General features: G+C 38.6%; 1 long non-coding RNA gene across 2 annotated transcripts in view; it reads left to right on the forward strand.

Annotated features, from left to right (window-relative positions):
• Positions 1–687: 687 nt before the first annotated feature.
• LOC144308590 (uncharacterized) overlaps positions 688–22,142 on the forward strand; it is a 125,668-nt gene continuing 104,213 nt past the window's right edge. For both annotated transcript variants that reach the window (XR_013375015.1, XR_013375016.1), the window contains exons 1-3: positions 688–832; positions 16,055–16,129; positions 16,727–16,895. This is a non-coding gene — a long non-coding RNA (uncharacterized LOC144308590). The remainder of the gene's footprint in view (positions 833–16,054; positions 16,130–16,726; positions 16,896–22,142) is intronic.

Raw genomic sequence — 22,142 nt, forward strand, 5'->3', positions numbered from 1 at the left:
TTAAATCCCTCAGATGCACAATGCACAGTAGGCATTCAGTGAATATTTAGCAAATAAATAGATAATTTCTACTTTTGTAATTGTTTTGTAGCTTTGAGGGAGTATATTTTGTATTTTTGCCACATTTTATGTGTTACATGATCTCCTCTATGGTAATTCTATAATTTTCAACCAAACCCTGAAGAAAGCCATTAAAAACATACAACAGGTTGGGACTCCTGAATGGCTCAGCGGTTGAGCGTCTGTCTGCCTTTGGCTCAGGGAGTGATCCTGGAGTCCCAGGATCGAGTTCTACATCAGGCTCCCTGCATGGAGTCTGCCTCTCCCTCTGCGTATACCTCCACCTCTCTCTCTCTCTCTCTCTGTCTCTCATGAATTAAATAAATAAATAAATAAATAAATAAATAAATAAATAAACAAATAAAATAAAAACGTACAACAGGCTTTTCTTTTACCTTGAGCATGGTCATAGGGTAACGATATTCCTATATGTGAATAGAGGAATTTTTTAACAATTGGTATATGGACTGCATATTTGTGTTCCCCCACCCCAAAGTTCCTTATTTGAAATCCTAACCTCCAATATGATGATATTTGGAGATGGGACCTTTGGGAGGTAATTAGGCTTAGATGAGGTCACAAAGGTAGATTCCTCATGATAAGATTTATGTCCTTATAAGAAGCAGCACAAGAGAGCTTGTTCTCTCTCTCTACATACACGTTAAGGAAAGGCAATGAAGATACAGTGAGAAGGAGCTCAAGCCAGGAAGAGAATCATTACCAGGAACAGACCCTGCTGGAACTAGGTCTGGGACTTCTAGCCTCCAGAATTGTGAGAAAATTAATTTCTGTTGTTTAAATCATAGATCTATAGTTTTGTTATGGCAGCCCAAGCAGACTAAGACACCTTGGAATACTTCTGGGAGCAAGTAACAAAAAATTCAACTTTTATTAGTTGAGTATATAAGAGAGACATTTACTCTCACATAGTAAGAGGATGTTAGGACATTTGTAGTTTCAAATACTCAAGAATATTATTATCATTAACTCAAAACCTTGTTGTCCTGTTCTACCATCTTTAGTATATTGGCTTTTGTCTCTGTGCTTGCTACTCAGTGGTGATGACTGAGAAAGTATACAGTCAGGAAAGGAAATGAAAATAGGTGGCACACATAAGCCCAGTCTTTCTTTCTTTCTTTCTTTCTTTCTTTCTTTCTTTCTTTCTTTCTTTCTTTCTTTCTTTCTTTCTTCTTTCTTTTTCTTTCTTTCTTTCTTTCTTTCTTTCTTTCTTTCTTTCTTTCTTTCTTTCTTTCTTAAGATTTTATTTATTTATTCATGAGAGACACAGAGAGGGAAAGAGGCAGAGACACAGGCAGAGAGAGAAGCAGGCTCCATGCAGGGAGCCTGATGTGGGACTCGATCCCAGGACTCCAGGATCACGCCCTGGGCCAAAGGCAGGCACTAAACCCCTGAGCCACCCAGGGATCCCCAGTCTCTTTTTTTTAGAAATCCAACTATTAGTAGCCCATCAGTAGACTTGCACAAAATTATCTTTGGCTATGACTTTTTCAGTCACCTTAGCTTCAGTGGCTGAGAAGGTGAAAACCAAAGACAGGACAATGGGATTGCCAAATAAGTTTAGGCAATCATGATCCATCCTCTGAGGAAAGAACATCGCCACCTGAACAAAATATGGACTTTATAAGCCAAGAAAAAAAGTAGTACACGTCATTGAATGGCCAACAAATAGTGTCTGCCCTTCTCTGTCTGACTGTTTTCCCCAAACACCCCATATTGAGATTATTCTAAACTGAAAGTTCCCATTTCAGCAGTACTCCTGCTGTACTGTGTAGGTCGTATAGTGATTTGACATAATATCTAAATATGTCATACAAAAACCCCACAGACTCAAGAAAAAAAAAGTATGATGGAAATATATAGTTAGATATTTATAGAACGTGATAAGTTCTGAAAGTCTTGCCCAGTAGTTTTTTTTTTTTTAAGATTTTATTCATCCATTAATGAAAGATACAGAGAGAGAAACAGAGACACAGGCAGAGGGAGAAGCAGGGTCCTCGGGGGAGCCATAGTGGGACTCGATCCCAGGTCTCCAGGATTATGCCCAGAGGAAGGTGGCACCAAACTACTGAGCCACCCGGACGGCCCACCCAGTAGTTCTATACATTGGAATTACATAGGGAGTTTCCACAGAACACTAATACTCCAAACCAGACCAGCTAAGTTAGAATCTCTTTGAGTCCCTGGCATTGGTAAACTTCCCATGTGATTCTAATATGCAGCCAGTTTTGGGAATACTGCAAAATAGATGTATAGGAAGCCAAGATACCAATCATCTCTATTTTCAGCCTCTCTGAAAACCTGTTCCTAGCCCACAAGAGTTTCTGTCATAGTTTCTTAATAACCATATTTATTTATCATTAAGATATTACTTATGTGTGTATGATATGCACATAGCTCTGGGTACAAGGCTGTGTATATTATTTAAAAATTTTTAAACAACCTACACTTCAAGAATTTTCTGTTCTACTGGGATAAATCAGTGAGTAATTTTCATTTAAACAAGATCATATTTGTTAAGGATCAAAAAGAGAAGTACAGATATGGACTTCAGGAGGTCAGATGAGGGACAAATAAATGAGAACAGCAATGGTCAGCAAAGGCCTTATATAGATATAAGGGAAATGTGGCTAGGCAATGGTAAAGGGGAAGCCATATTTATTGAGGATCACAATATGCTAATTCTGATATGTTTGGAATCGGGATAAATCAATTGATTCTCTTAGGGAATGGAATACAACACTAGAAATATTGAAGAAACTGATGTTTTGCCAGGATGGATGTCACAGATGAAGAGGACAGAATGGTTAGAGCAGGCCCTAAAATCCTAAATTTGCAGGAAAAAAAAAAAAAAAAAAAAACCATTGCAGAGATCAGCTGGGTCTGGGGAATGATAAATTGGAAATTTCCACTAGGTAGTTGGAAATAAAGGAGTATACATGGGACACATCTGTTTGGGGTATAGACATGATTATGATAACTGTGAAGGTGGGCATGGAAGTAGAAAACTAGAAGCCAGACATTCACAAATGTCAAGGCACTCATACAGAACCCCTCCAGGATGTCTCCCTTCTTGGAGTCAACACTGTGCCTTAAACATACCATCATTTTAGTATTTGACACAACCGTAGTGCAATTATTCATCAGTCAGCAAATATTTAACAGTCACTATTTGCCAAGTACAAGTGACATAGCAACAGATGATGCAAGCAGGAGCTACATTTTAGAAGAGAATATAAGAAAATATAAACAAGAAAATTTCAGAATGGTTAAGTTCAATGAAGAAGATATGATGGGATAATGTGAAACAGACTGTGATTGGGTGAATCTATTAACCAGAGTGGTCAGAGGACCTGAATGATGTGAAAGAAACAGCCATGCAAAGATCTGGGTAATGAGCATTCCAAAAAGGACCAGTAAGTACAAAGAACCTGTGAAGGGAATGAGTCAGCATATTCAAATAACAAATAAGTAAAATAATCCAGATGCCAAAGGTTACATAGGTCGTCATGTTCAATTTATATATTTATATGAAATATCCAGAATAGTTAAGTCCATAAAGATAGAAAATGATTGCCAGGGACTGAGGGAAGGAAGGAGTGAGGAGTGCCTACTTAATCAGCATGAGGTCTGATGGAAGGTGATGAGGATATTTTAAAACTAGATGGAGGTGTTGCTTAGACAACACTGTGAATGTACTAAATGTCACTGAGTTGTGCTTTTTTTTTTTTTTTTGAAAGATTTTATTTATTTATTCATGAGAGACACAGAGAGAGAGAGAGAGAGAGAGAGAGAGAAACACAGGCAGAGGAAGAAGCAGGCTCCATGCAGGGAGCCTGACGTGGGATTTGATCCCGGGTCTCCAGGATCACACCCTGGGCTGAAGGCGGCGCTAAACCCCTGAGCCACCCAGGCTGCCCAGAGCCAGCCGGGCTGCTCTGAGTTGTGCTTTAAATGATTAACTTTATGTAATGTGAATTGCACCTTGATAAGAGAGACAAACGAAATGTCAGTTGCTTTAAATCATGGAAGGAACAGGTACAAACCCTATATTTAAGAAATTTGGCAGATAAAGGGAAGTAAGAAACAGTAAGATAGTTAGATGAACTATTGGCTCCCAAAAGGTTTTTTGGATAACAGGAAGATTTTTGTATATTTTAAGGCAAAGGGGAAAGGGTCAGACTGGAATGCAGGGGAATTCTCTGGGGTCTTCACCAGTCTAAGAAGCTGGAGACTTAGACATAACCCTATAGTACAGAGCTTGGTCACCATACACTCTGATAAAGAATGTTGCAATTATACCTGTCGGAGAAATGCACCTGGAAGAAGCATTAAAAATGATCTAGTCCAGGGGATCCCTGGGTGGCTCAGTGGTCTAGCGCCTGCCTTTGGCCCAGGGCGTGATCCTGGAGTCCCAGGATTGAGTCCCACAACAGGCTCCCTGCATGGAACCTGCTTCTCCTTCTGCCTATGTCTCTGCTTCTCTCTCTTTCTCTGTGTCTCTCATGAATAAATAAATAAAATATTTTTTAAAAAATGATCTAGTCCACACTCTCTATTTACTAATGTGGTAGCCAGCTCTCCTAGTTTAAGTGACTTTACCAAGCTCATAGCCCAGTGATGGAAACCAAGTCTCCAAGCTTACCAGGTATAACAACCATGTATATATTTACTTTATTAATAGTTGAGATTATCCACAAAGGCTATTTACTGTTTCACCTGTAGTTTATCCTTAATTCTGAATTTTTTCATTCAGTGAATGTGCATAAATGCTAGGAATTCAGGAGATGGACATATTTGGCTGATGAGTTCTATTATCCTAATTATAACACGTGTGTCATTAAGTTTCAAGACCCAGTAGCCTGATGATGTTGCCAAAATGTAGCATGCTGGGGACTTACTTATCTTTCTAGGCCTGAGTGTGGTAGCAAATGAAGTTTGATATTTGTCTGTGCTTATGGGTGTGTCTCTGTGTGAGAGATATCTCTAATTAATTAATTAACTTATTAAATAGGGAATACATTCTTAGAATTCATAAAGTACAGAAGGTACTCTTTCTCTGTGTCTCCCACCTACTCAGTTCCCTTGCCAAAGGCAATCCATGTTACCAAGTTTTTGTGTGTCCTTTTAAATATATTTTATGCATATACAAGCAAATATATACCTGCATATACTCCCCTCCCCATTTTTACACCAATACACACTAAGCATCCTGCTCTGCATCTTTTATATATATATTTCATGTTTATAGGTATTTATGATCTTTCTGGACCTCTCCTGTCATCTATTTCATTTCTCTGCAATGATTACAGAGAAGGAATTTCTGTGTGGGAGAGTCCTCAGTCATTTCTATAGCTTCATGATATCCCATTGTTGGCTAAACCATTATTTATTTAACCAGCCTCCTACTGATAGACATTTAGGTAGTAGTTAATCTTTTACTATTATGAAGTTGTGACACAATGCCATTTCACATGTGTGAAGATATATCTGTAGAATAAATTCATAGAACTGGACTTGCTAGGTCAAAGAGTATGTGCATATCATTTTAATGGATCTTAAAAAATTGAATCCCATAGATATTGTGCCAGTTTTTACTCCCACCAGCAATGTGTAGAAAAACTTTTTTTTGCCACATCTTCACTAATACATTGTATTATCGGGATCCTTGGGTGGCTCAGTGGTTTCACGCCTGCCTTTGGCCCAGGGGTGATCCTGGAGTCCCGGGATCAAGTCCCACGTGGGGCTCCCGGCATGGAGCCTGCTTGTCCCTCCGCCTGTGTCTCTGCCTCTCTCTCTATCATAAATAAATAAATAAATAAATAAATAAATAAATAAATAAATAAATAAAAATACATTGTATTATCAATAATTTTGGAGTTTTGACAATGTATTCAGTATTAAATTGTATATCAGTGAGAATTTAATTTGTATTTCTCTTACTGTGAGTGAGATTGCTTTTATATGTTTAAAATCATTTTATTTCTTTTCCTATGAACTATTTGCTGGTTTTGCATTAGGTTATTATACTTTTATTTTATTTTATTTTATTTTATTTTATTTTTTTAATTTTTATTTATTTATGATAGTCACAGAGAGAGAGAGAGAGAGAGAGAGAGAGAGAGAGGCAGAGACATAGGCAGAGGGAGAAGCAGGCTCCATGCACCGGGAGCCCGATGTGGGATTCGATCCCGGGTCTCCAGGATCGCGCCCTGGGCCAAAGGCAGGCGCCAAACCGCTGCGCCACCCAGGGATCCCTTATTTTATTTTAATTTTTTAAAAGAATTTATTTATTTATTCATGAAAATACACAGAGAGAAGGGAGAGAGAGAGAGAGAGGCAGAAACACAGGCAGAGGGAGAAGCAGGCTCCATGCAGGGAGCCCGACGTGGGACTCAGTCCTGGGTCTCCAGGATCATGCCCTGGGCTGAAGGCGGCGCTAAACCGCTGAGCCACCGGGGCTGCCCAGGTTATTATACTTTTATACAATTTATATAAGCTTTTTATACATTATATAAATTAGCAACTTGTCTATGAAATGAATTACAAAGTTTCCCAGTCTGTCATCTCTCTTATTTTGGTAATTATGTGTTTTGCAATACAGAAATTGGTTTTGATTTTAATATTATGAAGTTATGAATCCTTATATTATGACTTCTGGAGTTTGTGCCATATTTTAGGAAGGACTTTTCTCACTCCCATATTATTTTTTTAATGCTCTCATTATTTCTTCTAGTAATGTTGTGCTTTTATTTGTATATTTTTAATTCATCTAGAATTTATTTTGGTGCATTTGTTGGGTACTGTTCCAATGCCATTTTTCCCTTACTGAGCAAATGTCATTTGTGTTTATTCCTATAGTATAACTTGAATCAAAATATTGCTCCAAATATCCAAATGAAATCAATATTGATTGAATTCCTTCTATGTGCAAAGGCATAATTTCATGTATTCTTTTTAATTTTCCTTTTGTTTTAAATATTTATTTATTTATTTATTTATTTATTTATTTATTTATTTGAGAGAGAGAGAGAGTGGGGGGGGGGGTGCCCAGGCAGAGGGAGAAGCAGACTCCCCAGTAAACAGGGAGCCTGAGGCCAGCTCAATCCCAGGGTGGAAGGCAGATGCTTAACCAACTGAGACACCCAGGTGCCCCTTTAATTTTCCCTTTTAAGAAGAAAGAAGATAGAATTTTAAGTTCCGAGATCCAGAAGCTTCTTTTAGTAGAGAAAACAAACAAAAAAATCTTCATTCAACAATGTAAGTCTCTTGCTATCAGTATGAACTGATTATAATCCTATTAAGTGAGACAACAAGCTAGTTCAAGCTACATGCAAAGAAAGTACAAATGATTCTTTGTAGGTATGAGACCTCCTCTATAACCAGGGCAGGGAAATTAAATAGATAACAAGAGAGATCTTACAAACCACAATATCTATGAACATGAGTTGCTGCTTTATAAAAACAGTGGTAAACATTCACTTGAAATAATGCTTATGGCCTCAAAATGGACCAGTATTAAGAGATTCTAAAATAAGGCATTGTCTTTCTTTTTTTTAATTCCAGTGTAAGTTAACATATAGTTAACTTATTAGTTTCAGATATACAGTATAGTGATCCAATAGTTCCATACATTACTGAGTGTTCATCAAGACAGTGTACTCCTAATCTCCATCACCTATTTAATACATCCCCCCACCCACTTCCTCTCTGGTAACCATCTATTTGTTCTCTATAGTTAAGAAACTGTTTTTTGGTTTGTCTCTCTCCTTTTTTTTTTTAACTTTTGTTCATTTGTTTTATCTCTTGAATTCCCATATATCAGTGAAATCATATGGTATTTGTCTTTCTCTAACTGGCTTATTTTGCTTAGCATGATATACTCTAGCTCCATCATGTTGTTGCAAATGGCAAGATTTCCTTCTTTTTTATGGCTGGATAATATTCCATTATATATTAATATATAATGGAATATTATCCATTGTAATATATATATGTGTATATATATACTACAGTTATGTGTATATATATATATACACTGTCTGACTTTGGAAACATAGTTAGGATCCATACCCTGGGAAAGGCTCTACTAATACTCTGGATGCATGTGTGTGCTTATGTGTGTGTGATTAATTCACATAGCATGTTAAAGAAATATTTCTGATGGGGAAAGGAACAGGAATAAAAGAGCTAGTGGATATGAGTCACTGGAAGGGGAAAGAACAGAATACAATTAGCAAATATAGGGATATGTACTCTTTTTAAAATTCAATTTTATTTAAATTCAATTAATTAATATATAGTATATTATTAGTTTCAGAGGAGAGTTCATTGATTCATCAGTTGCATCTAACATTCAGTGCTCATTACATCACATGTCCTCCTTAATGCCCACCAACTCGTTACCCCATCCCCCAACATCCTTTTCCTCCAGCAACCTCTTTTCCTCTATAGTTAAGAGTCTCTTATGATTGGTCTCCCTCTCTGATTTCATCTTGTTCTATTTTTCCTCCCTTCCCTTATGATCTTCTATTTTGTTTCTTAAAGTCCACATATGAATGAAATCATATGATAATTATCTCTCTATGATTGACTTATTTCACTTAGCATAATACCCTCTAGTTCCATCCACATCATGGCAAATGGAAAAATTTAATTCTTTTTGGTGGCTGAGTAATATTCCATTGTGTATATATACCATATCTTTAGCCATTTGTCTGTCAGTGAACAGCTGTCCTTTTTCCACAGTTTGGCTAGTGTAGATATTTCTGCTATACATTGTGGTGCATGTGCCCCTTTGAATCACTATGTTTGTGTCCTTTGGATAAATACCTAGTAGTATAATTGCTGAGTCATAGGGTAGTTCTATTTTCAACTTTTTAAAAAAGATTTTATTTATTTAATTCGTGAGAGACACAGAGAGAGGGAGAGAGTCCTACTGACGGTGTAAGAGCGTTCTCCTTTCTCTGCTTTCCTGATTTGTTACATCTATCCTTTCCTGACTTGTTAATTTTAATTCTAGCCATTTTGAGGTAGTATCTCACTGTTATTTTGATTTTGATGCCAAGTGATGTTAAGCATTTTTTCATGTGTCTGTTAATCATTTGTATGTCCTCTTTGGAGAAATGTCTGTTCATGTCTTCTGCCCATTTCTTGACTGGATTTTTTGTTCTTTGGGTGTTGAATTTGATATGTTCTTTATAGGTTTTAGATACTAGCCCTTTATCTGATAAGACCTTTGCAAATATCTTCTTTTTTTTTTTTTAAGATTTTATTTATTCATGAGAGACACAGAGAGACAGGCAGAGACACAGGCAGAGGGAGAAGCAGGCTCCATGCAGGGAGCCCAACATGGGACTCTATCTTGGGTCTCCAGGATCAGGCCCTGGGCCAAAAGCAGTGCTAAACCACCGAGCCACCCAGGCTGCCCGCAAATATCTTCTCTTATCTGTAGGTTGTCTTTTGGTTTTCTTAACTGTTTCCTTTGCTGTGCAAAAGCTTTTTATCTTGGTAAAGTACCAGTAATTCATTTTTTGCTTTTGTTTCCCTTGCTTTTGGAAATGTGCCTAGGTTGCTGCAGCCAAGGCCATAGAAGTTGCTGCCTGTGTTCTCCTCTAGGATTTTGATGGATTCCTGTCTCACATTTAGGTCTTTCATCCATTTTGAGATTATTTTTGTGTATGATGTAAGAAAATGGTCCAGTTTCATTCCTATACATGTGGCTATCCAATTTTCCCAACATCATTTATAGAAGAGACTATCTTTTTTCCATTGAATATTTTTTGTTTCATCAGAGATTGATTGACCATAGTGTTGAGGGTCCATTTTGGGGTTCTCTATTTTGTTCCATTGATCTGTGTCTGTTTTTGTGCCAGTACCATACTGTCTTTTTTTTTTTTTTTTTTTTTTTTTTTTTTACCATACTGTCTTGATGATGACAGCTCTATAATATAGCTTGAAGTCTGGAGTTGTGATGCTACAACCTTTGGTTTTCTTTTTCAACATTCCTTTGGCTATTTGGGGTCTTTTCTGGTTGCATACAAATTTTAGGATTGTTTGTTCCAGCTCTGTGAGAAATGTTGATGATATTTTGATCGGGATTGCATTAAATGTGATACCTACTCTTTTAAAGAGAGTGAATAGGAAAGGGAGGCATCTGAGAAGTTTGATACTTATCTATAGTGGGTTGAATGGTGTTCCTCCCCCACCCCCACAGCCCCCAAATTCATATCCATCCAGAATCCCAGAATCCAAAGACCTTATTTGGAAAAAGGGTCTTTGCAGATGTAATTAGTCAAGTTGAGGTCATAGTGAATTAATCTGGGCCCTAAATCCAAAGACTGATGTCCTTCCTTATAAGAAGAGGAGAGAATACACAGATTCAGAGGGAAGATCGCGTGAAGACAAAGGCAGATATTAGAGTGATGTTCCTACAAGCCAAGAAATACCAAGGATTGCCAGGAACCACCAGAAGCTGGAAGAGGCAAGGAAGAGTCCTGTGTTAGAGACTTCAGAAAGAGTGTAGCCTTGCCAACACCTTGATTTTATACTGCTAGCCTCTCAAATTGTGAGAGAATAGATTTCCCCTGTTTTAAGCCACCCAGTTTGTGGTAATTTTTTACAACAGCCTTAGGAATTGAACACACCACCCTTTTGGAACTTAATAGACCACCCTAAACAGAAGCTTTTCCTCTCTGTGTCCCATCTGTCGTTTTTCAAAGTATGCTTTAAATGAAAATATTCTCTTAAGGTGGATCTTTGAGTATTCAGTTTTACCCGACTATGCTGTGACCTGACACTCACTAGCTATATGCCTCTTGCAATTTTTTTATCTGTAAAATGCAAAGAAGAATACTTGTTTCCTTCATAGAGTTGTTATTTTTAAAAGATGTGCAAAGTACTATTTATACTATAAAATAATAAATGTACACTTGGTTATTATTATTGCAACTTTCTAAATAGTAAGTCCAAATAGTCACCAGCCCAGACTTTTATTTTTATGAGCCTAATTTAACCCACAACAATATTCCTAATAAAAAATTATCTCTTCTGATTTCCCTATATAAATTATCTTCCTTGAGAAAATTCTCAAAATCTTCCTTTCCAAAGGTGATTTATTAATAATAACTTTCCTTAGTCATTGAACATTTTGTTTCCTCTTATCTTAAATCATGGGTGTCAATGAAGATATGCAACTTATGTATTCATTATTGTAAATATTACTAAATGTCCATATGCCAGGCACTGTGCTTGGCAGTTGAGACTGGGTGTTCAAAAGCAAGATAACAAAGCAGGTTAAGGGATAGGGAGTAGGCTCTGAGGTGGGTGACCTCTGAGAAGGTGATATTTGAGCCAATACCTAAAGAACAAGAGGAGCAGCCATGTAAAGATCTGGGGATAGAGCCTTCCAGGCAAAGAAGAGCACTGAGTGCCCAGTACACAGGATATTTGAGTGTTTTAAGATCAGAACACTACTAAATCAGTAGTATCTGATTTAATTTGTAAAAGATTGCTTTGGCTGCTGTGAGAACTGATCTCAAGTTGTAAAAGTAAAGGCAGGCAGGCCCAATAGGAGGTTTCTGAGGATAATATGATGGTGGCTTAGACAAAAATGACCTTGGGGTACTGGTGTGGACAGACCCGGACACATCTGAAGGGACAAGCAGCACACCTCACGGATGGGTAAGATATTTGGCTGAGGGGAAAAAGAAAAGAGCTCAGATAACCTGACTCTTTTCACCATAAACAGCTCTGATTGAAAGCAGTCCCACTAGTGCACCAAATTCTATAAATTACTGTTCACATATCTCTCTCCCACTGGAGTAAATCTGCATTTTCTACTGGAAGAAAAACAAATGTAGCTGAGCTCAGTTGTCCATTTTGGTTGCTCAGAAGACAACTTTCTTTAAAGGTACACACACAAAAAATAAATTTTCTAGGAGCCCCTGCTCTTTTTAGGGCCATGAATATCTTTGCCTCTATTTAAATCTGCTAAGGAAGGCTAAGGGCATTGATCTTTCCCCTGATTCTGGTATAGGTTAAGAGAATTTGGGCTATTAGGTTTTTCTATGTCTGTCATCTGAGAAATGGGGATATCAGTGCCCACTCTGCAGAGGTTTTCTGACAATTAAATAGAATAACACATAGTCTGGCAACTAGCTTCAACTAGCTTTAACTTTAGTAAAAAGTAACAATGGTAGTGATGATGATCAGTGTGTCAGGAGATTAGAGGTGTGAAATTGATCTGATTCCCACCAGCTTGGGATCATCCAATTCCATCTAAGTCTCTCCATTATAGGGACACCTGGGTGACTCAACAGTTGAGCGTCTGCCTTTGGCTCAGGGCATCATCCTGGGGTTCGGGATCAAGTCCTACATTGGGCTCCTTGCAGAGAGCCTGCTTCTCCCTCTGCCTATGTTTCTGCCTCTCTCTCTCTCTCTCTCTCTGTCGCTCATGAATAAATAAATAAAATCTTAAAAAAAAAATAAGTCTCTCCATTACCAAAAACTCTTATTATAACTCGAACCTGCGTCTTCACATAAAGGAATATCCTGCAATTTGTAAAGCAGTATTGGTTCTTCCACAGTATCAGTTCAGGCTGACCAGGTAACCTCTTGGTGTTACTGTATTACTTATTCCTAGTTCTTTTATGGGTATAGGAATAATTTTTTGAAACAGAAGCAAGAACAAAAGTTTCTGATAAAATAATGAGCCTTTCTTATTTTGAGCTTTCCTTTGATGCTTGCCACCTACCTCCCATTACGGCTCTTTGTCCACCATTTAAAAGGCCAGTGTTCTCAATTTGTGCCCAGCTGGAAAGAGACCATTGAGCTGAAGAGTGCAAAGAAGCTAAGAAATCACACTGAGATGATATTTTCCTTTTTGAGACACTTCAACAATCATAACAGAGAATGTCTTATGAGCTGACCATCAGTTTTAAATATGAAAAATACTTCCTGGCTTAGGGGCAGTCATTATGCCCTTATATTTTATATGTCACTGACAAAGCAAATGGGAGGTTTGTCTTATATAAATAACATACCTAACAAAAGGAGCAAAAGAGATAGATAAAAATGACTGCTTCCTAAATGCTGATCTGTACCGAGTCCAGCACATTTGGCAAAAGGGCTGCATGCTTGATCACCCCTCTCCATTTCAGTCTATTTTCTCGTAATGCATCAATATTTTTGTATGATTTTGATACCTTCTTTCATGTTTTTAATTGCTTTAAGCACACTTAATTTGCAGTTTCTACCAGGTTGTTCTATCTTCTGAAATTCTCAGAGCTCTACATTTGCTCTCTTTTTTGTCTACTCCTCTCACTCATGGTTTCTAGTTTTGTAACATGTGGATATATCTTCAGTAGAGTTTGCTCTGTGAAAATCCCAGCTGACCCTCCAGGATATTTTTGAGTTTGCTCCTGCCAGAGGCCACGGCTATGTTACTAGCCTGAGACCAAGTTTGATTTTAATTTTTCTGCCTACAGGTCTCTGAACTTGGTGAATAGTAAAGATAATTCCTCAAACCTGTAAGGCATAGTCACACATTCTCAGGGGAGACTTTTTCCCACCCATGGGCCAGAAGATGTCAAGCATCCTTGGAACAACAGCTGAGTTTTTTCTCCCCTAGGCTATCTTCTTAAGGATCCTAGTTTTGCATGGGGATATCCAACTTCCTAACTTGCATGGGCCCCTGTCCCCACATGAGTGTTAAAAGCCATTCCCTATCATCACTGAGACTGAGCTGTACTCCTCAAGGCAGATACATGTTCCATGGCTTACCGCTCTCATTTCAATTCCTTATTTGTACCTAGCATTTGGGAGTTCTGTACTTGCAAGTTTAGCCATTTATTTAAAAGAGCACGTGTTCTACTGTATTTGGAATATCTTAACATTTTTGATGAAAGGAACATTTCTGTTCTACCATATGGCTGGAAATGGAAATATCAGTTTATTTTTCATACTGTACCCAGAGAGAACTTTTCATATGACATACAAATCTGAACTTGTTATCAGTATTACTTAAAACACTATAGTGGCTTCCTAGTGATTTTAGGATGGAAACTAATCCATAATCTACAAGGCCCTGAATGAACTTTACCTATTTCCCCAACCTCATGTTGTACCATTTCCCTTCTCGTCTCTGTGTTCTCACAGAGGGTTCTTTCAGTTCCTAGAATGCACCTCACTCCTTCTTCCCATAGTAGCTTTGCTAGTTCTGTTCCCTATTTCTAGAATACTCTTATGTCTTCTCAGTTCCCTTATGCTTCAGACCTCAACATAATTGTGCAATGGCAGTCATCTAGGTAACTTTCCTCTGATATATGTGTATATTGGCTAAGATACCCTCTCCCTATCACACCTACCACAGTTGTGCCTTCACATTTATGTTTGAAATTATTTTTTTAAATATCTCTCTCACCTACTGAACTGCAAGCTCTGTGAAGGCAGGTGCCATGTCTATTCTTGTTTAACATTTTTATTAGTAAGAGTAACACTAACGGCTACATTGATGCTAACACAAAACATCCTCAGTAACTTAACTCAATAAATATTTATTCATACCATAGTCCAGGGCAGGTCATGCAACTCTTTTCAACTGGATCCCAGAGACCTAGGTTGCACCATCTTCAACATATTGCTATCCAGGTTACAGTGGAAGGGAAAGAGAATAAGGATAAAGTACAAGGTTTTTGTGAGTTAGGCAAGGCATGCCTCAATCCTACCCACATTCTTTTGGCCAGAACTCAGTCACAAGGCTCTATAGATTACCCAGGAAGAAGAAGAGAAAATGGTTATTAACAAGCACTCAAGTCTCTGCCACCCCATTGTATTTTTACAAAAGAGCAGCTCCTCATATTAGGAAGTTCTCAACAAGCACAGATTGAATGAATGAACAAATGTATAGATGGATGGATGGAGAATGGATGGATGGTTTTGTTATCATGGATTCAGGTAGTCTATAAATTCTTTGAGTATAGACACCATATCTGTATTGCCCATCATGAGAGAGAAGTTTTGGGTACATAGTGAAGCTCACCCAAGAATAAATGATCACCACTACTTGAAAGATTCCGGGGAGGAGACAGACTGCTAGTAGATCATCAAAGAAAGATATGGAATGAGATTGGAAAAGCAATTTAAGAAGTGAAGTTGTAAAGGTGTGGAGTGGTTAAGGGAAACAAATAGAAGACATGATGAAGAAATGTTAGTATGTGCATAGTTAAGAGTAACAAGGAAAAGAATCAATGGAGAATGGGGAAACTAAAAGGGATAATGCTTCCCCTGGCTAGTGTAGCAAAACACTGTGTCTGCTAAATCCCAGACTCCATCATTTTCTCTTTTGATGAATTATAGACTTACATCTAGGAATAGATGCCTCTTTAGTGAAATAGCACCTTTTCCCCTCCCATTTTGACCCTTAGTGTTTAAAATAAGTAAAATGTACCCAGGAAGTATGTATTTGGGTGGACCAGAAGTTAGTACTACAGAAGGCATTTTGCCCCTGACCATTTAGAATGGTAAACCACACTAGTTCCAGCCCCAGCTGTCAGGCCAGGATTTCTCCCTAGCCCTTCTTCCAATCAATACATAAAGCTGCCTGGTGCCATCGGGAGGGAGCTGTATTTTAAAAAAATGAATGAAGTAGAACAGCCAAAATCTTTCCATTCTTTATGCTCTTCTCTGCAGCTTTCTGCCCACGGAGGGACCACTATAAGAGCTGCAGATGAGCAGCATGAGGGTGCCACCCTCTCCTGCCCCGAGAAAGGGTCAGGGTTACGAAAGTAGCCAGCCCTACATCACGGGCTTCTGAAATGCACTGTCGGAGTTAGTGACAGGGGAGCTGCTCTACCTCTGGGGCTACAGCAGTGCAGTGAGCTTTAGTGGATCAATACTTTAGTCTTGTCATGCTAATTGCTCATTGGTTGACATTCATGATCCTTCCTTGCTCCCTCCCTATGTAAACTCTTTACAGCTGGAACAGCGAGATGCAAAAATCCTGAACCTTCAAAGCCAGCTCCTGCAGAAGAGAGAGGGCCTGGCAGCTGAGGTATGGTGCTCCTCATTTTTTGCCCCCCTTTAAAAAGCTTCATGTGTGTCTGCATGTGGTCGTGTGATAGGGAGGCGCACGAAGAAATGCCTGGGGTAACTCTCTGCAACACATAAATGATACTACCTTTTCAGAACAAAACAATATCTCCTCCCCTTCCATTCCTCCCCCTCCCCCTCCCCTAAAAAACCCCAGAAAAAAGAAAAATACCCACCCCTTCTATGAGTTTGGTTGCAAACCTTCTTCTGCTTTGGCAAATGTGTCACCCTCCACCAGCTCACAATGAACATATACCTACACTATCCTCTTTGCTCCCAGACTAGGGCATGTCAGACTGAGCTGCCATGCATGTGCGCTTGTGCATGTGTGTGTGTGTTTGTATGTGTGATCACGCCTACCATATTGGCTTCCTGTCCCTGGGACATCAGCTTTTCTAGCTGGCTGAGCCTGTCCCCACAACCACTGTTGCCACTGAGACCACCCCAACTCCTACCCTATAAGCTTCAGGCCTGTGCTATGCAGGGTTTTGTTAAGCCGTTTAGTATTAATTGATTTTTTTTTCCATTTTTTTCTTTCTTTCCCTGGGCGGGTCAATAGCTGGATGCTTCAGGAGCAGAGGATCTATCAACTGCAGACCAAACATAGGGAGACGCAGGCAGACCTGGAACAGAAACCCAGCCAGCTCCAGCCGCTCCGAAGAATACGTGGTGGCCACAGTCGGCAGCAGGAAGCATGAGGCAGGAAATGACCCAATCCTTGAGGGCTGGTAAGTTTCCTCACTTTTGGGAAGTGAGGCAAATGATAACCAAGTCTTTCTTTCCTTACTCAAAAGAGGCAGCAGCATTTTTGCTGATTTCAGTTAACAAACTAAAGATCAAAATTGGGATGCCCCCCCCCCCAAAAAACTGGGAGGATTGGAGGGGTTGTGGGAGAGTTTGCGGGTTAGATGAGGGCTAACCAAACTCCGGTCCTAAGGTGAGCCACTGTAGCCAAGCAGATGTCCTGGGTATCGATCCCTGCCTCCTGATATTGATTTCCTCTTGGGGCCAAGGATGGGGTGGACCTACAGAGGACAAGAGGAGAACCGACACCCTCCCAGAGGGCCAGGCAGCCCTAATCGGTGATAACAGTGTTAAGTGGTCAGCCTGGAGATGAGGTTTGCACAGATCTATTGATCTGCACTCCCCTGGGATATAAATCCTTCTGAATTTGCTTCCATGATATAAATATTTATAATTAAAATAGCCTAGGAGCCTCTTTCAGGCACAGGGAGAGTGGCCCATCCCAGGGTAGGTGTGGTATCAGTCTCTGCCATCTCCGCTCTGTATGCTCTTCCCACTCTCGAATCTGTTTATTCATCTCTGCTTTCTCTTCTGAACCCTATTTTGCTCACCCTCTGAGTGACAGGCACAATGTTTCAGACTATCAGAAGCCAGGAAAAATCTATTCTTTCTGAATGCAGCCTCCAGCTGAGGAGGGAGTACTGCTCCCCCCCAGCCAATGCTACACAGTTTCATGTGCATTCAGGAGCCTGGACTCAGAAAGGAATGGGCTGTTTTGGGGGGAGTAAGGGAAAGACTACTTTAGTTGTTTCTTTGTTCTTGCTTTCATTGGGGCATCCGATTGGATCCAGTAACAAACAGCCTTATAGTACAAATGTATTAACCAGTGCCAAGACCCTGTGTTGGCTCACTTGCGGTTAAATCTAGAAAAATCTGAAGGGCCTCAACACTCCTGTGTCTCAGCACCTCATGAATCTAAGCTCATATGAAGTGAACAGAGCATCCCTTACTCAAGAAAATGGAAAAAAGAAAGGATGCTAAGGACTGATTTGGAGGCAGAGCCCTTGAAGCCAGCTGGAAAGACTAAGACCATTGACCAAAGCTTTGTCCACTGCAAGAACAATCTTATAAAGGATTGAAACCATTCAACTTTAATTTTTTAAAATTTGGGTGGTATAGAGAATTTTTGAAGTCATTGACTGTGCTTCCTGAACTTACCATGGGCTTTAGTGTCCAGGATACAAATCTGTTCACCCTGAATTCATCATTTGCTTTGATATCCAGGATATAATCTTTTCAGTTTTGGAATTTCTGATTCTTTCTATAAGGCATCTGCCTTGCTTCAGTGCTTATATCTTGAACTGTGTGTCTTTGTGTGTTTGGCCTCAGCAGGTTTCATTAATTTGTAATTGATGCCTACAAAACTGTTTAAGGACTTCTGGATCTTATTCTTGTTGAGGAGGTGTGTTGGTGGGTGTGCATGCGCTGTGTAGGATGTGGGGAGAATTCATTGGGTTTTACTTCTCTGCATTTCAGAATGGTTAGTCACTTCAGTCCCATCTGTGTGAGTTAATAAATATATGTCTGTGTATCTCTGTGCAGGTGTCTGTACTTGGGAAACAATGGCCATAAGCAGGTTAGAGTGGTGCCCCATATTTCTTTTGCATTTGCATTAACTCTGTCTTTCCCAGATGCATATTAAGCTTTGCTCTCTATTTTTCCTTTTTATTCAGGGATGGTAGTTTCAGAACTCAAATCTAGCTCATTTGTCTCTTTTAGCAAATGATTGAGGGTTAGGGACTATTCCAATTGGCAGTCAGGGGTCCGTATTTTGGACTCCATTTGGCTTAGATAATTTATACAGAATAAAAGTCTAACAGGTATAATCACAACAGCCTTGACTTGAGAATGTTTCTAAGCATTCTTGAGGTTGAAAAATACTTCAAGCTAAAAATGGAAGAATGTTCTGGTTAGTAACTTGTATGCCTCTGTGGTAATAGAAAGAATTGGAATGCAGTTCTCTTTGTTTGATTTATATGGCGATACTCAGAATGTGAAAGGTGTATTTTACTGTAGAAATAAACTTTCAACACTGACCTAGAGAATAGAAGACTCAGGCCAGTACTTAAACCCTTCTCTGCTAGGTTATAATGAAAAGCATAATTAATAAGAATAGAATTTTTTAGGAAGAAAAATCCTGAGATTATTATCTTTCTCCCATTGTTTGCAATATTTGTCAACATCTGCTTGCATGATTCCTGTGAAGAACAAGCTTATTTGGGGAAAGTGATCTAAATTTTAGAATTGAATGCACTCCACTAATTAAATGTGTTTTCTTGTCATCTAAGGGCCACTAAATCTAAACAGCACATGCATAAATTCATTGCTGTCTTGTGTTCCTACAGGTCATATTTGAAAGCTTGTTACCAGCCATAGGGAAATGATTATTATGGTATAATCCAGTGGCTTAGGATAGTAAGCTTCAGTGTCTTCAATCTTTTAAGAATTTAATTCCTATGTTATAGATACATGTCATATGATACATCTGCCTTTTATATTTCATACATATAGATATATTTTTCAATCCACTTGCCTAAAAGTTTCTATATTCAATGTATTTCTAATGCAAGGATAGAAACATTTCACTGTTATTTCTGTATTTATAACATAAAATATAATATTTCACTATTATTTCTATATACAAATATATGTATTATGTTTCAAGCCTTTGTGAGCATCTTGACATACTCATTTGACCCTTAGAGCAAGCTTGTAAGTTAGAACAGAGTCATTACCACCATTTTACCAATAATAAACATGCACAACTCAGATATTGGTATCAGATTTGGGCCAATGACCTAAGGGTATAAACCCCTGGTCAAGTGCTTTTGCCTAAGTTACCAACTGCCTCCATTAATATTTGATAAAATTTTAGCATGTTCTATATTTCTACCACCTCTCACTACCATTGAAATGCATATAAGGCAAATGTTGGTTGATCTTACATGATCATTAGTATTCTGCTCATGCAAGAAAAGGTAGCAGGGCAGCCCGGGTGACTCAGTGGTTTAGTGCTGCCTTCAGCCCAGGGTGTGATCCTGGACACCCGGGATCAAGTCCCACATTGGGCTCCCTGCATGGAGCCTGCTTCTCCCTCCTGTGTCTCTGCCTTTCTCTCTCTCTCTCTGTGTCTCTCATGAATAAATGAATAAAATCTTAAAAAAAAAAAAAAAGAAAAGAAAAGAAAAGGTAACAAATAAGTATTTCAGGCATCTTTCTTTGGTCTTTATCACAGCACAACTGGCTACAGAGTCTGACACCATGACAGACCTTTCTTGTTAGACTCAGTAATTCTGTGAGTTATTAATATGCCTGATCAATAGTTTTGCTCCCCAGGAACATGTCCCTGTGAAAACACAGTGAGTAGATATTACTCACTAGAGTTCACAGAACTGACATACACCTATTTAGTCTTCATACCACCAACATTTGCTTTTAAAGAAACATATGTATAATTTGAAAGATCAAGATAAAGTGCTTAAAGTCAACCATAATATTTTTCTCTTCCTGGAATAACTACTGTCCCTTTCCCCAACCTTCTTACTTATGCAGAGGTTCTTAATCTTTTCTGTATTGTGGACCCTATTTCCAGACTGTGATAGCCCTGAAGCCCATGCACCACTACTCAGAATAATACCACTTCTCAGAATACTTTAAAATGAAAGAAAGTTTGTAGAATTATAAAGGAAACCAATTGAGATTGAGTTATCAGAAGATTAAAATCATTTAAACATTAAAATTAATTTCTGATATAATATGTGTACTTTTTATTAAAATGTTGATATATGGGATCCCTGGGTGGTGCAGTGGTTTGGCGCCTGCCTTTGGCCCAGGGCACGATCCTGGAGACCCGGGATCGAATTCCACGTCGGGCTCCCGGTGCATGGAGCCTGCTTCTCCCTCTGCCTATGTCTCTGCCTCTCTCTCTCTCTCTCTCTGTGACTATCATAAATAAATAAAATAATTAATTTAAAAAAATAAAATAAAAAAATAAATAAAATGTTGATATAGCCCAGTGGTAGATCTATTACTGTAATTTTGGGATGAATAAGGTCCAATGGTGGATCTATTGCTGTAGTTTTAAGTTAGTGATGAACATTAGGGATATTTTGAAATTACCTACAATATGTGATATGGATGTGATATGAAAATAGCTGTGATTTCTATTGGTGACATTGTCACTGGTATCATTAGTATTACTGTGGTTTGTTTCCTACAGTTACAATTGAAGGAAATGCAAAATGTGGTTCAATATTAGTGAAATTAAAGGTGTGATTTTTTTTTTTTTTTTGGTCCCATCAAGTTTACAGACCCACTGGACTCTATCCATGGATTTATTAGGAATCAGTGGATGCCAGGTTAAGAACCTCTACTTCCTACTCATTTTTCAAAACTCAACTGAAGCATCATCTCTTCTAAACAATTTTACCAGCCTTCCCCCAGGAGGAATAAACTGCCACTTTTCTGTGCTTTGAGAGCACCCACAACCTGTCTAAGTAACACTTAGCACACCACAGGATTCACATCAATTTACTTGTCTGCCCCTCCTAAAGAATGTACAATCCTGAGGGCATGGCTCACCCATCACCTACCCACAAAGTGTGGCACATAGCAGGATTGCACTGGATACTAAAAAGAGGAGGAAGGAAAATTCAAAGACAAAGGAACTAGAAAATTAAAATAAATAGAAATATAAAGTCAATAATTTGAATGTTTGCTTGAGTCAGATATTCCATCCATGGCACCTTCATATCTCAGGCAATAAAGATGGACATGGGGACCCTGTTCTAGTGCAGCTTTCAATTTATAGCTTCCTAAAAAATAATAATCTTATATTAAGGCCAAATAATGATAATATCCTAGTTTCAGGCCCAGTTTTTAGGTTTTTGTTAGTATGGACAGAGGAAAGTCAGGATGAGCATGGAGATGGAAGGATTTCTTCACATCCTGAGATTTTAAGGCTTCCCCAGTCAAATTTAAAAAGCCAAGGAAAAAAAAATAAAATAAAAAGCCAAGGAAAATGTTTTTGATTTTAAGGCACAAATACAAATGTGTAAATTCTCCCTAAAACTTGGTGTATTTGAAAATGATTGTGAACATTTCCTTGAAAACTAGAACATTAGTAAAAAAAAAAACCTCTTAAGTCCTCAACACAAATGCTTTGGGTAGAA

Source organism: Canis aureus, chromosome 3, assembly GCF_053574225.1.
Source record: "Canis aureus isolate CA01 chromosome 3, VMU_Caureus_v.1.0, whole genome shotgun sequence".
NCBI classification, from domain to species: domain Eukaryota; kingdom Metazoa; phylum Chordata; class Mammalia; order Carnivora; family Canidae; genus Canis; species Canis aureus.